This window comes from Scardinius erythrophthalmus (genome assembly GCF_964197995.2).
Source record: "Scardinius erythrophthalmus genome assembly, chromosome: 10".
NCBI lineage: Eukaryota > Metazoa > Chordata > Actinopteri > Cypriniformes > Leuciscidae > Scardinius > Scardinius erythrophthalmus.
In genome coordinates, this window is record NC_138230.1 from 29,825,878 (window position 1) to 29,844,053 (window position 18,176).

An 18,176-nucleotide genomic window follows, 5' to 3' on the forward strand; every position below is an offset into this window, starting at 1 on the left:
GTAAAGAACCCATTTATTAGTATTTATAAACACCTTGCATTTGCCAAAGACCATAAGGATTGTATTGAAGATTGGAGCCGTGTTCTGCAGTCCGACAAGTCAATATTTAACAACCCAGCATTGGATGGTGTCAGGCTCTCAGGTATGTTCATAGGAGACAACTGGAATGTTTTAATACCAAATGCATGCGTGGTGCCATTAAACACGACAGGGAAACAATGGTATTGGGGACGCATGTCTGCAGAAGGTGTTGGAAGGATCTACAAAGTTGCTGGCACTTTGAAAATGGATCAATACTTCGGAGTCCTGCTGAACACAATGGAGCCAAGTATGGAGGATCTGTTTGGAGATCAAATGTGTGTTTTCCAACATAATAACAATGCCAAACACACCGCGCATGCAACAATGTTCCGCACAATAAGAGTGTTCATGCTCAGCATTTTGAAGTCTTCAAGTGGCCTCCTCAGTCCTCTAACCTCAAAGCCATTTAAAACCTTTGGGAAAATATATAAACCTGAATTGCGATCAGTCATGCAGGTCTTCCAGTGAAACTCAACTTTAGGAAGAACTTAAGGAGGATTAGAAAGAAGTTAAGCATGACATATATGCAAAGTTCAGTGAGTCAATGCCCTTGGAGAATGGCTGCTTTAATAGGTAAAAAGCAGTAGAGTAGTAAGCCGCATGGTATACAATCTTCAAAATATCTTCTGAGATCTACCTGCGATCATGCAGATTTCTACTTCTTTTCTATGCAATTTTCACCAAGACTTGCGATTTTTACCTGACGAACCATAATGGCCAAAAAATCTTTTTGACTTGCATTGATTGATGAACTCGAGCCATATCAGGACAGTAAATAACCACCTAGAAACCTAACTATGATTAGATGCTTCAGAAGTATTTTTCTTTGTTAGTTAATGTTAACTAATGTAGTTAACTCATTTTAACAAATAGAACCTTGTTTTAAAGTTATGTTAAATTATGTTGCAATCTTAAACTTATAACACATGAAAATGTTCTTAGGTCTCAAACTAATTCCACATTTACTTGACACAATCAGACTCTTAAAGGGCAAGTTGGGCAACTTCATCTGGTTTGTACTTTGTGTTTGATGTGACCTGTTTCAAAATGAGCAAGTGTTGAAATCTCCATGTTCAGTTTTTCAGTGTCACAAGAGTGTTTTATCATCACATGATGTATTCTGCCATACCGACCTCACTTGACAAGAATTTTTTTTCACTTATTTACAAAATTCACTTGTTTCAAAGAAAGGAATTTCTGGAACATCCAGTGGTGGAGAGTAACAAAGTAGCCTACTTAGTAAGGCTACTGTACTTATGTCAGGCCTGGCTCCAGCTTTTGAGATGTAAGGTGGGCCAAGTGAAATTCCTGGTGGGCCAAGACTTTTAACATTATTTTATTTTTCCACATAACAAAACTTTACATTATAACAAAAGAGGCAGGTCTTGAAAGGGACTCTCTATATTTACAGGGCTCAATTAATTCTAAGAACCTTTTACAGGTTCATTCCGGGTTAGGTTTTTACTTACCTTGCAAAACTTTTCACTGGCCCCACCACAAATAATAGAGTATTATTACTGGTAGAATTTTGATAAATATAAAGACAAGTAAACCGTCAGTGATAAAATATGAACAACTGAACAAATTACAAGCAATAGCACAAATAAATACAGTCAGGACAGGACTGAGGGGGCTGGGGGCCCCTGGGCTTGAGTTTATGTTGGGGCCCTATCTACGCTACAAATTACCTCAACTAGAATATCATTATGGAGTAGCACAAAATACACAAAAATGTAAATATGCTTTGAGGTTCCTAGAACAATTAAAGTTTAAAAAGTCAAAGTTTAGAGGTAATATTAAATAGACATTATAAAATACAGGATGTGCTCTCTCAGTTGAGAGAAGATATAAACCCTGAAATAACACTGAGTAATAAAGCCAGAGATTATCTGTTTTTTTTTAAATGTATTGTCATATCAGTGTCGTCAGATTCTTAAAATAAATGCAATAAGAATAAAAAGACACTGTATGGCTATTACCAATCAAATTAAATCAGTATCAACAAACTTAATGCAGCTCATATGCAACATGAATGGATTTACACTTAAATTATGATTGCATACGCATTACTAAGCAATTAATTAATTAATTAATTAATTACTGTTATTATATACTTTTTCTTCAAAAAGTAAGGGGTTACTCTTAATTTTTCTTTAATTTAATTACAGTTACTTCTGATGTAATTCTATTAAATGCTGTATAGACTTTATACAAATTTTATATAAAACAATAGTAGATTTAAAGGTCCCATGACATGCTATTTTTTGTAGGCTTTAATATAGGCCTTAGTGGTCCCTAGTACTGTATCTGAAATCTCTTTTCAAAAATTCAGTCTCAGTGCAGAATTATAGCCACTATAAGCCAGTCCCAGAATGAGCTTTCTTCAGACAGGCCGTTTCGGTGTCTGTAGCTTTAAATACTAATGAGGAGGAGAAAGGCGGCGCAAGGTGGAGGGTGGGTGTGGCCTTGACCATCTGCGGCAACGGTAGACCATGCATGTTTACATTGGATATATTGCAATGGCACGGAGACACGCAGTCGTTCAAGCATTTCAGTTTGACCCAGAATCTGATCCGGATGGAGAAGCAACGGATGAAGAAGTTGCAACTCAGCGGCTCCAGCAGGACGTTCCCGAATGGTTAGTTTAAAATATTATGTCTGGATACGGTACTTTATTCGGATGGTTTACAGTTATTATCATGTAGCTAACGCTAACCTACTGTTGGCTTTTCATGAGAGATCTGTAACATCTGTAATTTATCTTATTACAATTACATCATCAAGCTCTGCGATCTTGCAATGCGGATATCGCGCGCGCCGTATAACCAACAGGAAAACGGTTATCCAAATAACAAAGAAGTGTACAACACTCGCGTTACAGTGTGTGTATTCACACACATAAACTGCATAGCTGCATAGCTAATGTGACAGCCACATTCTACGTGTAACAGTCTAGGCAAACATAAACAGTAAAGCAACACACTTATATATCATTAGTTGACTTACTGTTCCGAGGTGTGTAGCTGAGCCAAAGACAGTGATCCAGACTTTAGTTTCAGACGTTCAGCAAGCCCAGCTCTGTATTGACCCTTCGGTGTTCATTTGTACATCCAATTATTGAGCAATTGTTATGCTTCGCTCGCTCAAAAGCCATGATATCTCTCGTGGACAAACTAAAATCGCGCGTGCGCGTTCCTACTTCCTTCCTAGCTCATTTTCTCATGGGCGGAAAATATTCTCTGGGCGGGCAAAGCAGAGACAGGGGAGGTAACATTCCTCCTTATAACGTCACAAGGAGGAGATTCAAGATCAGCGCGATTGAGCTTCCATTTTCTCAAAGGCAGAGAAAGATAGCAAAAGCTCGATTTACACCGATTGAAATTTCTAGAAACTTGGGGACCATATACAGGCTAGGGGAACTCATATTAATGTTAAAAAACCTCAGAAAGTGAAAATTTCATGTCATGGGACCTTTAACATAAAATTTTATGTTAAAATGTTTTCTAACCTTCTCCCTTTAAATACTTTGGTCAGTTCAAGAATAATTTATGCAATTTTACATTATTTATTGTTTATAGCTTTGCATTGTTCAACTGCTCAAGGTTGATATGGGATTGAGAAAATAATTAGTAATAAGTAATGGAATTCTTTTGAGAGAGAGTAATTTGTTGTAATATAATTACACTGTTGAGGATGTAATTAGTAGCTAGTAATTAATTACTTTTTTTAAAGAAACTTACTCAATACTGTGCATAAATTATGTTTTAACAGATTTAAATCTCTTATCTCACATCTCTGTTTGAAATCTGCAATTGTAGTTATTCGCGGAATTATCAACTTTACGTGGGTTGTGCCTCGGCACGGCACAGTGTGGATAAATCCAATGTTTTGAGGAGAATGTGCCAGTGCGGCTGTCAGTCACCGCGCCGGTGTGGATACTGTCATTCGGAATCACAGATACTACTTTTTGGAAGTATGACCAACATAAGAATTTTCACCGGAAAATGTCGTCTGAACAAGTAAGTAACATCCACTTTTGTTCTGACCAACTAAGGGGAAAAAAGCATTGCAGTAAATCGCGTCGATTAAATCTAACGATTGCGTCAAACTGTGCAAATTATACTTTGTTCTCAAATTGTTAATGTTAACAACATCAGCATTGATTGACTACATTTAATGCCCTTCCGATATTATCTTTGTTTTCGCACGGGCCCGGTTGCAGTCTCTTTTTTTCTCTTAAGTCCGAAGTCTTTCGCGCAACGGCTGAATCTCCAGTTGTCACTGGAGATTTGGATTTCTGGATTTCTGGATCCGCCATCAAATTGATAAATGTAACTTTATCAAGTGCTGCGAGAAAAGGCTATAAATCTCCACCTCCAACATCCTCACACGCGAGACACCTTATTTATATGTACAGATGTGACGTAATGACGCAAAGACGAATTTACGTGGAAATCCACCAGTACCACTGGAATTAAAAACATTATTACAAGCTTACCATTTTGAATCGAGCTAAGGCAAGCAGATAGTTTTGAACACTGGCTGGTTATGTACTTGTTCAAAAATTTATTTTGGATAATTTTTCACCCAAAAAAGCTATGGACTGTAGCTTTAATGTAGACATTTTAATTGATTGAAAAATGAAACAATAGGCTACTTTTTTAATATGAAACTAAAACCAGGGATCTCAATTTATTTCTATCTCAGTTTAAAGGAACCGTATGTAAGATTGTGGCCAAAACTGGTACTGCAATCACTTTCAAATTACTGTAGAGTGGTGTATCCCCTTCCCCTCCCCTCCCCCTCCCCCTCCCCCTCAGAGAGCACAGCAGTGTGCAGTGCAAGAATTAGTGGCAGTTGAGAAACTTCCAAAGGAGTGTGAGGCCTTCGACACCACTGCCAATGACAGAAAGTGCAGGAGGCGACACCGCAAGGTAGTCTACAGTCTGGAAAAGTTAATGGAGGGAGGAAGTGAGCTTAGGGAAGCTAGAGAAAATAAAAGGAAGGAGAGAAAACGTAAGGAACGGAAGATCACAATGCCAATGCCACTTCTTGTGGAGGTCAAACCTCTGCCTACTACAGTCAGATGTTCCTTTCTAAAGCCAATAGAGGGAAAACAACCAATGGCTACAACCTCGCTCTACCAGCCGCTCGCTTCAAACCCCTACCGCCAGTGACTAAACCTCCCGTGCATCCTCAGAAACCAGCTCCAGCACCTGAGGATGTGTTATCCCTGCCATGTTCTCCGCTTCAACTGGATCCGCCTAAACTGTTGGCGGTTCCTCCATGTCCAGATGAAGTTGTTTCCCTCCGACACTCTTCATTCCAAGTGCGTCATGCCAAACGACTTCCTCCAAGCCCCACTCCTGCACATGATGAATTCTTTGCTCTGAGACGTCCTCCCAGCCCGGAAGCCTGAGCCGTTCACTTCCCCGTTTGAGTCATCTTCACAACTCACAGGAGAGCAAGCATGTGGAGTACACAGGGAGCACCATCCGGGCCAGTACTTTACTCAAGTCTAAACGCCCCCAAACGTCTGGAGAAGGAGAAGGACAGTGAGGTGCAGGAGGAAGCATGGGCGAGCAAAGGTATGGATGTCCAGGGCCCCACTCCAACAATTGCTGAAGTCGTTGCTGTGAGACGTCCTCCCAACCGGAAGCCTCAGCCGTCCACTTCTTCCCTGTTTGAGTCACCTTCACAACTCAGCCTGGTGGACATAGAGGAGGAGGAGAGCGAGTATGTGGAGTACACAGGGATGAGCATCCGGAACATTGACTTACTCAAGTCTGAACGCCCCCAAAAGCCAGAGGCTGAAGTGAAACTGAGAAAGATGTTTTCTTGGTTGGAGAAGGACAGCGAGGTGCAGGAGGAAGCATGGGCGGACGAAGTCCCTCTATTATTCTTAGGCCCTCTATTATTCTTAGGCCCTCTATTATTCTCAATATATATGCTGCCACTTGGAAATATCATAAGGAAACATGGAATTAGTTTCCATTGTTATGCTGATGACACTCAACTATATATTTCATTACGGCCGGATGAAAACGCTAAATTATCCAAATTGACAGAGTGTGTTAAAGATATAAAAGATTGGATGACGCACAATTTTCTTTTATTAAATCCAGATAAGACAGAGGTAATACTTATCGGTTCAAAAAACCGCCCACAAAACCTCTTACAATACAACTTTAACATAGTAGGGTGTCCTGTTACTTTATCCTCTACAGTAAAAGACCTGGGTGTTATATTAGATTGTAACTTGTCTTTTGAAAATCATATTTCATATGTTACAAAAACAGCATTTTTTCACCTTAGAAATATTGCTAAATTACGTAACATGCTATCTGTTTCTGATGCAGAAAAGCTAGTTCATGCATTCATGACCTCGAGACTAGATTACTGTAATGCTTTATTAGCTGGTTGTCCTGCATCCTCAATAAACAAGCTACAGTTAGTCCAAAATGCCGCCGCTAGAGTTCTTACTAGATCAAGAAAGTTTGACCATATAACACCAATTTTATCATCACTACATTGGTTACCTATAAAGTTCCGTATTAAAGGTACCGTATGTAGGATTGTGGACAAAACTGGTACTGCAATCACTTTAAAAATACTGTAGAGCCGTGTATCCCCTCCCCCTCCCCCCTGACTCGAGGTTGCCAGATAAGCTGCAGGATGAAACGTAGGCTGCTTCAATGAGCTTCCAATGGCAAGTGATGACGAGACGTACACAGTAAGTTTTTTTTTTCTGTCAATTGTGTTTATGCTTTATGAGAGATATTTTGATGAGTAATTACTTATTTTAAAAAATTACTAATTGTTGAGGTGCTGGGGCCATAATAGCTGAAGAGATAAGCGTTTTTGATTTGATATTTAATTTGATTTGATTTCTTTATTTTGAACATATAAATACAATTACAATTCAAAAAAAATCTGAGAAAAAAAAAGGATAATAGTAAAAGAAAACAAAAAAACATATAGACTTAAACAACAAAATAATACTTCCTTAATTTTCAATACGAAAAAAAACCTTGATTTACAAGTGCTAAAGTTTTTGTCATATTATAGGCTAAAAACAGAATAAACATTTGCCACAGAAATTATAACACGGGACAAATTCAATATCACCAATGGCTATCACAGGGTTGTTTTCAGTCCCATCAGAAAATATTGTTAGAGTAACTAAATTACATTAGCAATGGTCATACAGGTCAACTTGCAGCATGTGTAACTTAGTCCACGATATACATGAAGAACGAATGACGAATATTTTTTTCTGAGGTAAAGTTAGGCTTGTCTCAATTACGTTTCAAATTGCCATAATGGTCGTGCTAATGTTTTCATCAGCGTCTCAGCATAATGACAGAGAAACGGGCTCCTATAATGCATTGCAAATGCATACGTCCATGTGAGCTAACGTTACGTTGCTTGAACACGCATAACTTTGTTCGACTGTCATGAATATATGAAATGTCCATTGACATCCAGTACAAGTTAGCCAAGCATAGATGAATCTTACCTGTCTAGGAGAAAATTAGCAACGTTGGCGTCTGTGTTCAAATTCTTCTCCGTTTTCAGCCGTCTCCATCTTTCAAAAGCATCTCCTATACAAATTCTGGTTTTATTTCGGACTTTGTCACAACGAATTTCTGAATTATAACGAGGTCTTTTTGATTTAGTAACGTTAGACATTTTTATCCGACTAGAGTTAGGGTAGGTTAGGTTAGAGCAAAGCTGGCAACCCGGATCCCGAAACACTACTGACTTCGTGATTGGTCGATAGGTGGAGGGAGGCGCTCAGGCCAAAACACAAAATGACAACATCAACATCAGTTGAGGGCTGCAAGTCCACTTTTTAAATGACAATATCCTAGCCATACTACTGTTGTCAGTGATATAAGTATTTGAAATGAACATGATTTCTTAATGTCTAGTGACACATCAGGGCAATTTTATGATTAATTGAAATAGATTTCTTACATACAGCTCCTTTAATTACAAGGTATTGCTACTGACTTATAAAGCCCTAAACGGCTTAGCTCCAGTTTATTTAACGGATCTTCTATCGCCCTATAATCCATCGCGCTCTTTAAGATCACTAAATTCGAGGCTTCTGGTCATACCTAGGATATCCAGATCCACCAAAGGAGGGAGAGCATTTTCACATTTAGCACCAAAACTCTGGAATAGCCTTCCTGATACTGTTCGTTGCTCAGATTCGCTCTCCCAGTTTAAAACTAGATTAAAGACGCATCTCTTCAGCCAGGCATTCATATAATATTTTAATCTTACAGTTAAATCCGGTCTCTACTTCATAAACGCCAGAGGAGAACTGGCCCCCGACTGAGCCTGGGTTCTCCCAAGGTTTTTTTTTTCTCCATTAGGTCACCTAATGGAGTTTTTCGGTTCCTTGCCACTGTTGCCTTTGGCTTGCTCAGTTGGGGATGCTTAAATTGATTAATCGATTCACCAGTGCTATTGATCTGCATTACCAAACGTGGATGTTTTACACCAGAAACAAACACTGATGTACTATTTTATTTAATACTGTGAAGCTGCTTTGATACAATCTGTATTGTGAAAAGCGCTATATAAATAAAGTTGACTTGACTTGACTTGAAGTGGAGGAGATCCAGGAATTTAAGGAAGAGGAAGGTGAACCCAGTGAAATGGGAGACTCCACGGCCATACAAGTTCATTCGGATGATGCCTCTCAGGTCGATGAGCTCACGATGAAGCTCGTCTGTGAATCCTCTACTGACGGTCCCAAGAATGAGACCCAGCACAATGTGAACGTCCAGAAAAAGAGCAAAAAAAAAGTGCCATTTGTTCTGTTCACCTAGCCTGGGTTTCCCCATGCTGCCTTGCGCGCAGCGCGATTTTATTCACGCTGCTAGGCAGCCTGGACACCATGGACTAAATTTTCCCCTCAAAAAGGGAACCAATCACAGAACGGGGAGGGAGCAGCAAGACGATGACGACGTCTATGCGACACACCGAAGCAGTTTGTTTATATCTATGGATCCAACATGGCATCAGACGCGAAGTTACCTTTCGATGCAGCCTTAGATAGTGTTCTAAGTAGTTTAGAACGCAAGTTTATTTCGTCTTCTTCCTCGTCGAATTTCTGTCGCTCTACATACGTCATCTGGTATAATTGAAACGATTGGCTATGAGCTACGTACAGGCACATTTGATAGACATTTGTAGCGCCCAATAAACGGCTCTGGGCATTCGTAAACCGCGCCTCAAATACGAGAAAATGAACATGTGGTTCCCAGACCACGTCTCAATGAGAAGAGGTCTGACGTTAGCCAGGCTACTGTTCACCTGGGTGGAGGAGAAGGACAAGATAAGGAAGGAGAAGAAAAGAATCAAGGAGAGGGAGCGAAGAGAAAAAGAGTTGCTGCTTGAACGCTACATGAACGATCCGAAACTGAAGCACTTGTGGATCACCAAGTGTTGTACCCCTGAATAGAGGGGGAGAAGATTAATCACAAAACTTGCTCAATGTTTCTCCACTGCGAACATTATGTGTAATCTTTTGTAACAATTGACAATAAACAACTTTCCAAAAACAGCATCATTCACATTCTTTCTGAAAATGTACATATTTAACAGTTGGTCACATGTGCTGTTAATAATGTGCACCTCTAATCCATAACACTGTTTAAAGTGTACAAAAAAATACAATTAAGTATTTTTTAGGCATTTTGTAGTTATCTGGATATCTAAGATTCTCTTTCTCATTCACTTTTTACATTTACATTTCTCAAAACCCGTGAATCAAGCAATCAGCTCTAAATATACTGAATTAAACATTAAATACACACGTACATACCACATACGCACTAACTAAACGTTCCCTATATGTGCTCTCGCGCCATTAATGCTCAAATGGAGCTCTGAGCTCATGCACCTCTGAACTAATGAGCTTTAAAACATTTAACTCGACATGAATACTCACATCTGCAAATGCTTAAACAATATACAACATTAAATTAACATAACTGGAATTAATACCTGAATAGAGGGGAAGAAGATTAATCACAAAACTCGCTCAATATTCCTCCACTACGAACTTTGTGTAACTTTACAGGTTTGATCGCTGATCGATTGCTCCTGTCTGCCTCGATGCCTGCTGTGAGTGTGTTTGCTTCGGTGCTGTAAGCTCCGTCTTAGCCTCGTATTTCCTTGTTTTGAACCATAATTTTCTACAATTTCTAGTCTTTTATACTACTACTAAATACAGCTTCCCAGCATCTCAGATTAACCTGACATCGCTAGCTTCCGTTACTACTAGCACAACACGCTAGTAATTCGCTAGCCTGTTAACGCGCCACCCGTGCGCTCAGCTATTTTTATTTATTTATTTTTCTCTCGCGCCTTTGAGTTCATAAAAGCTCAGGTGAGTAAGAATCACTCAACAAACACGGTGAGTAATGTCTTGTCCTGTTATTGTCACATGCACTCAGGGCTGGACTGGGACAAAACATCGGCCCGGGCATTTTGGCCCAGACCGGCCCACTATATGATCATAAATAGATCACTATATGATCATCTTTGCATGCCATTAATTATATGCATACCAACTCCTATTCATTAAAACCACTAATGCCATGTAATGAGTGAGTATAGGAACGAGTGAGAGTTAAGAGATGAAATAAGTAAAAATTTGACATTTATTAATACAGTTGAACTATACTACACAGTGATGAATCCAAAAAACAAGCTATAAGCTGCATTGGCATAGCAATACAAGTGTTTCTTACAGGATTTTTGTTAAAACTATGGTGGTGGGACCTCGGTCCTTCTAGGGGGATTCGGGGGCATGCCCCCCTGTGAGAAAATTTTGTGCATTTTAATGTTAAATTCATCAATCTGGTGCACTTTGAGAGTTCAAAATTAAAGGAGAACTCCGGTCAATTTTAACATTGAGCTCATTTTTTTGTACATTTGGAGTGCTGTCAATACAGAGAACAACGACAAAAATCGGTGTTGCCTACACCGAGTTATTCTATTTTTAAAATTTGCACCCTGTTGACTTCAATAGGGCAAGTACTAAACCTGCTTTTAGCCTCTTAACATCCTTGATGTGTCATTACAAGTGCACAGAAAATGTGAGTGATTCCTTCTGAGTGAACACGAGTGGATCTGACTGCAGTAGATGTGAAAGATATGTATAAAAATGATGTTATTTAAGCCAGCGCAAATACCTGTTTACATCCTGTTTTCGGGTGAAGTCCAAAGTAGTCGATTGCCGAGTTCACGCGCGTGATCATAGGTACTAAACCTATGCGCGTGAACTCGGCAATCTTTTGGTTTAGTACTTGCCCTATTGAAGTCAACAGGGTGCAAATTTTAAAAATAGAATAACTCGGTGTAGGCAACACCGATTTTTGTCGTTGTTCTCTGTATTGACAGCACTCCAAATGTACAAAAAAATGAGCTCAATGTTAAAATTGACCGGAGTTCTCCTTTAAAAGCTCCAACCCATATTCAGTGTGCAAATTAAACAAAGAAAAATTCAAACCTCTTTTAGTTACAGTGTCTATTTACATTACACCTACTACATAATAATTATAATATTAATCCAATGACAGTAATAGCCATATTTTGTAAAAACAAATGCACTAAAAAATAAAGGACACTTTCATAATTAGTGTTGTACCAATTTCTATACTTAAAAGAGATAAGCACATGATCTTTTATTTTGACACAAACTGCATCAAGCTTTTATTTTGGCGGAAAACATGGTTTACAAACGCCTCTCATTAAATTTCTAGTGAATTGCGGTAATCGTCAACTATGCAGATGTGGAATGGGTTATGGGTTCCTACACTCATGACATAGCCTAATAAGTGTTTTGAAAGTAGTTCTGCTTACCGCAGGCTCTACACTTTCTGATCTCTCTCCTGATCCTCCTCACTATCATCATCTGCCGCAGGAGCTGATGAAGGTCAGAAAACATATATTTTGACACAGTTTACAGTGTCTGCTTTAAGGGCCTGGTTCTATTTTTTCACGCTATTTCTCTGCACATTCCTTGCGTTTCTTCTCCATCTCGCTGACTATTTTGACAGATACACACTGACACTGCTGCACGCTCGTAGCCTGGCAAGCCAGACCTACATCAAGATGTTAGGTCTGGAAACTCACCATAGTCACGGCTCAATCCGAGGGGCGGGATAAACGGCTGTCTTTCAAATTCCCTCTGCACGCAATAGGACAGCGCTTCAACCAACCAGAGCGTTTTCCCAACAGCGGAGCTTAGTTGATAGATTCAACTTTTGCCGTATCTGGCCACTTCATGTCACATGTTTAGCATAGCCTTCTCTGTTTGCAATATAGGATTTATATGTGATAAATGCAAGGAGACAGTTAGGCTGACAGAGAAGACTTCAGAACTAGAAACACACATCCAAACTTTAATTGAGGATAGTAAGAGTGCTAGAGCTTCAGATACAATTTTGGATGCGCCTAGGATAGTGAACTCTTTACATGAGTCGGTTCTGGCTGAAGTAGAGCCTATGCAGCAAGGCAAAGAGACTGACTGCTAGCGGCCTCGTGTCACCCAGGTCAGATTAATCCCATCACATAGAGCCTCTTTCACCTAGATATCATCATATAGAGACTGTGTCTGTTCCCCGAATTTGGAAATCCAAAAAACGTTTAACCCATCTAAGGTTAAAAATTTAATTGATGTTCAACAAATAAAAAACAGCTATACAGATGAGCAAATGCTAAAGCTTGGGTTGCTGAATATTTAATCGCTTACTTTAAAAGCAGTCATTGTTAATGATATGATTTCAGATAATAACCTAGATGTGCTGTGTTTGACAGAAACCTGGCTAAAACCAGACGATTACATTACTTTAAATGAGTCCACCCCGCAAGATTACTGTTATAAACATGAGCCTCACCTGAAACGCAAAGGGGGAGGAGTTGCTGTAATTTATAGTAATATTTTCAAAACCACTAAGAAATCAAGTTTTAAATATAATTCTTTTGAAGTGTTAGTACTTAATGTAAAAATATATAGTATAAATGATAAATCACGTTTGAGATTTGTGCTGGTTACTGTATACAGGCCACCAGGGCACCATAAAGATTTTATCAAAGAATTTGCGGACTTTCTATCAGAATTAATATTGACTGCAGATAAAGTACTAATTGTTGGTGATTTTAATATACACATCGATAATGAAAAAGATGCATTGGGATTGGCATTTAAAGACATTGTAAACTCTATTGGAGTTAGACAACACCTGTCAGGACCTACTCACTGCCGAAATCATACTCTAGATCTAATATTATCACACGGAATCAATGTTGATGCCGTTGAAATTCTGCAGAAGAGCGATGACATCTCAGATCATTTTCTAGTCTCGTGTAAACTTCATTTAGCCAAGGCTGCAAAGCCGACTCCGTGTTTCAAATATGTTAGACCTATCACTTCTGCCACTAAAGATTGCTTTATCAATAATCTTCCTGATCAGTTTCATCATCTCAGCATCCCAGATAGCTTAGAAGAACTCGATATTGCAACAGAAACTTTTAACTCTCTCTTTTCCAGCACTTTAGACACAGTTGCTCCGTTGCGCTTAAAGAAGATTAAAGAAAATAGTCCAATGCCGTGGTACAACGAGCACACTCAGGCCCTTAAGAGAGCAGCCAGAAAAATGGAGCGCAACTGGAAGAAAACAAAACTAGAGGTATTTCGCATTTCATGGAAAGAGAGCTTGATTGCTTACAGAGAGGCTTTAAAAGCTGCTAGATCTGCTTATTTTTCAACTCTATTAGAAGAAAATAAACATAATCCTAGGTATTTATTTGAAACGGTGGCTAAACTAATGAAAAAGAAAGCTTCAAACACCGAAGTTTTCAAGCAACACAGCAGTAATGACTTTATGAACTTCTTCACTTATAAGATTGATAATATCAGGGAGAAAATTATAACTATGCAACCGTCTACTGCAGTATCGCATCAGGCAGTGCATTGTAGTCTCCCTGAGGAAAATTTTTATTTGTTCGTTGCTATAGAAGAGGAAGAATTTATAAACTCGTTAAATCATCTAAATCTACAACATGTAGGCTATGTTAGACCAATTCCGACTAAGCTACTGAAAGAAATACTTCCAGAGGTCATAGATCCTCTTCTTAATATCATTAATTCATCTTTGTCTCTAGGATACGTACCAAAAACCTTTAAGCTGGCTATGATTAAACCGCTTGTTAAAAAAACGCAACTTGATCCTACAGAATTAGTCAATTACAGGCCGATCTTGAATCTACCTTTTCTGTCAGAGATATTAGAAAAGGCAGTATCTTCACAAATGTGTTCCTTTATTGAAAGAAATGATATCTGCGAGGATTTCCAGTCAGGATTTAGACCGTACCAGTACTGAGACAGCTCTCATTAGAGTCACAAATGATTTGCTCTTATCATCCGATCGTGGTTGTGTCTCTCTATTAGTGTTACTCGATCTTAGTGCTGCATTTGACACTATCGACCACAACATTCTTTTAAATAGACTCGAACATTATGTTGGCATTAGTGGAATTGCACTAGCATGGTTTAAATCATACTTATCTGACCGTTATCAGTTTGTAGCAGTAAATGAAGAGATGTCTCATTGATCACAAGTTCAGTATGGCGTACCACAAGGCTCAGTACTAGGACCTCTGCTGTTCACTCTGTACATGCTACCATTAGGAGATATCATTAGGAAGCATGGCATTAGCTTTCACTGTTATGCCGACGATACTCAGCTGTATATTTCTTCAAAACCTAACGAAACTTACCAATTCACAAAATTAACGGAATGCATAGCTGATATAAAAAATTGGATGACTCGTAATTTCCTACTTCTAAATTCTGAAAAAAAACAGAGATTATAATTATTGGACAAAAAACTTCCTCACATGATAATCTAGAATACTGTCTAACACTTGATGGCTGCTCTGTTAAGTCTTCGTCGTCGGAACCTGGGTGTGCTCTTTGATACCAATCTTTCATTTGAAAGTCACGTGTCTAGTATCTGTAAAACTGCATTTTTCCATCTTAAAAATATATCTAAATTACGTCATATGCTCTCATTGACAAATGCGGAACAATTAGTTCATGCGTTCATGACCTCAAGGCTAGATTATTGTAATGCTCTACTGGGTGGTTGCCCTGCACGCTTAATAAACAAACTACAGCTGGTTCAAAACACAGCAGCTCGAGTTCTTACCAGAACCAGGAAGTATGACCATATTAGCCCGGTTCTGTCAAAACTGCATTGGCTCCCTATTAAAGGATTTTTTTGTACATTTGGAGTGTTGTCAATACAGAGAACAACGACAAAAATCAGTGTTGCCTACACCGAGTTATTCTATTTTTAAAATTTGCACCCTGTTGACTTCAATGGGGCAAGTACTAAACCTGCTTTTAGCCTCTTAACATCCTTGATGTGTCGTTACAAGTGCACAGAAAATGTGTGTGATTCCTTCTGAGTGAACACGAGTGAATCTGACTGCAGTAGATGTGAAAGATATGTATAAAAATGATGTTATTTAAGCCAGCGCAAATACCTGTGTTTACATCCTGTTTTCGGTTGCATATCTTTCACATCTACTGCAGTCAGATCCACTCGTGTTCACTCAGAAGGAATCACTCACATTTTCTGTGCACTTGTAATGACACATCAAGGATGTTAAGAGGCTAAAAGCAGGTTTAGTACTTGCCCCATTGAAGTCAACAGGGTGCAAATTTTAAAAATAGAATAACTCGGTGTAGGCAACACTGATTTTTGTCGTTGTTCTCTGTATTGACAGCACTCCAAATGTACAAAAAAAGGAGCTCAATGTTAAAATTGACCGGAGTTCTCCTTTAAACATCACATCAATTTTAAAATATTGCTGATCACTTACAAAGCACTAAATGGTTTAGCTCCGCAGTACTTGAGCGAGCTCTTAACACATTATAATCCTTCACGTCTATTGCGATCTCAAAATTCCGGCCAGTTGATAATACCTAGAATATCAAAATCGACTGCTGGCGGTAGATCCTTCTCCTATTTAGCACCAAACCTTTGGAACAGTCTTCCTAACATTGTCCGGGAAGCAGACACACTCTGTCAGTTCAAAGCTAGACTAAAAACACATCTCTTTGACCTAGCTTTCACATAATACATTATAGACTTCTATAATTCAATGTTAGGCTGCATAGATTAGGTCAGCTGGAACCGGGAACACTTCCCATAAATCCTGATGTACTCGTTACATCATAAGAAGAATGGCATCTACGCTAATTTTAGTGTCTTTGTTTATCCTGAGGTTTTCCCGCAGCCTGCCGGATCCAGGCCGTACCCAGATCTGATGAAGGACTTTCGCCTGGACCCGATGACAACGCAGTGCTGAAGTGCCAACTAGTCTCTCCCTATGGAGGATCCCTTTACCACTCTACAGATAAGGCGTTGTCGGGAAACTCAATTCGCGGTTCTTCCCCGAATTGATAAAATAAAATAAAATTCTGTATCAAAAATTATAAGGAAACACCAGTACTTTGTTTAGGCTTGGTTTGTAGGGAATTCCAAACCTGCGCACATATATTCAAATGCTCAAAACTATAGAACCAATTCTTAATGCGCATGTGACCACCATCAGCATTTCTCACAGGTTCGCGTTTAAAGTCTGTGTAGAGAGAATGTCTTAGCGGCCCCTAATTTAATAACAAATGATTGTTGCCACGGAATCAATCAAAACTACATTTAGCTGGAAAATAACTTTACTAAAGAACCACTATAAAGTCAAAACAATCTCTGTTACCATAAATTATACGTTTATCTCTGTAAAGCTGCTTTGAAACAATTTACATTGCTAAAAGCGCTATATAAATGAAGATGACTTGACTTGACTTGACTTGTAATGGAAAAACCCAGCGAGTTCTCCTAAGACAAGAGTAATCGATTGCATGTTGCATTGTGCCAAACTAATAAATCGCAGATGAACCCAAAAACCCACATTTTTTTACAGTCTATGAAAATTACACACAAAATAATTATTTACAATTTTATAAACCTTTATACACACATTCAAAATAGCGTGACTATAGTGCTGTCAATGTTTCACAGATTTTGTTAATTATAAAATACATATTTCAATCTGTCACACAAGCACAACCGCAACTACAACTCCTCCTAATGCAGATCATCATCCCTCTTCCCCTTTAATCTGTGTAAATAAAAAAGTGTGCAAACTAAAAGTTGAAAGATCCATGACTCTTTCTGACAATTAAAACACAAAACAAGTATAATATGAAGTGAATCAATTTGAACTCATTTGAATAATTGTTTACCTAGAACAGCAGCAGAAAGTGAATCATTTAATGCAGTTCATAACAGTGGAGTTCACAGATCATAATATTCTCTCAGATATGGATCCATCAAATCCATTACCTCCATGTTTGTCTTTTCATGTTTCTTGTCTGCTGTTGTTTTTGGCAACAATTGTATGTGTGTGTATATATATATATATATATATATATATATATATATATATATATATATATATCTTATTCAGAGTCAAAGACTGCACACTTCATGCGATCATATAAATCGATATATGAAAGTAAATAAATTTGTCTAAATAAAATAATAAAAGTTGTGTTAATGAGACTACAAAAAAAAAATGTTTTACATGAAAAACAAAGGAGGTGGCAGCAACTCGCTGCTTTAATGAGTGAGTTGAATCCTTCATTCAACCGATTAATTCACAATAGCCTAACGTCATTTATTTAACTTAGCAAACGACTGTTTTTAGAAATGGATAGCATAATAGCCCTTTCTGGTAATTTAATTTTTAAACAATTCAAATGAATGCAGCAATGAACTACTGTTTAAAATGTTATTGTACACTTTTTTTTTAAAGGAGACAGAACACAATACTGGCAGTATGCAGTACACTAGTATTACATTAGAAGGATAGCTGATGGCTCTATTGACTTATTGATGAGTAACAAACATTAAAGGGTTAGTTCACCCAAAAATGAAAATTCTGTCAGTAATTACTCACCTTCATGTTGTTCCAACCGCGTAAGACCTTCGTTCATC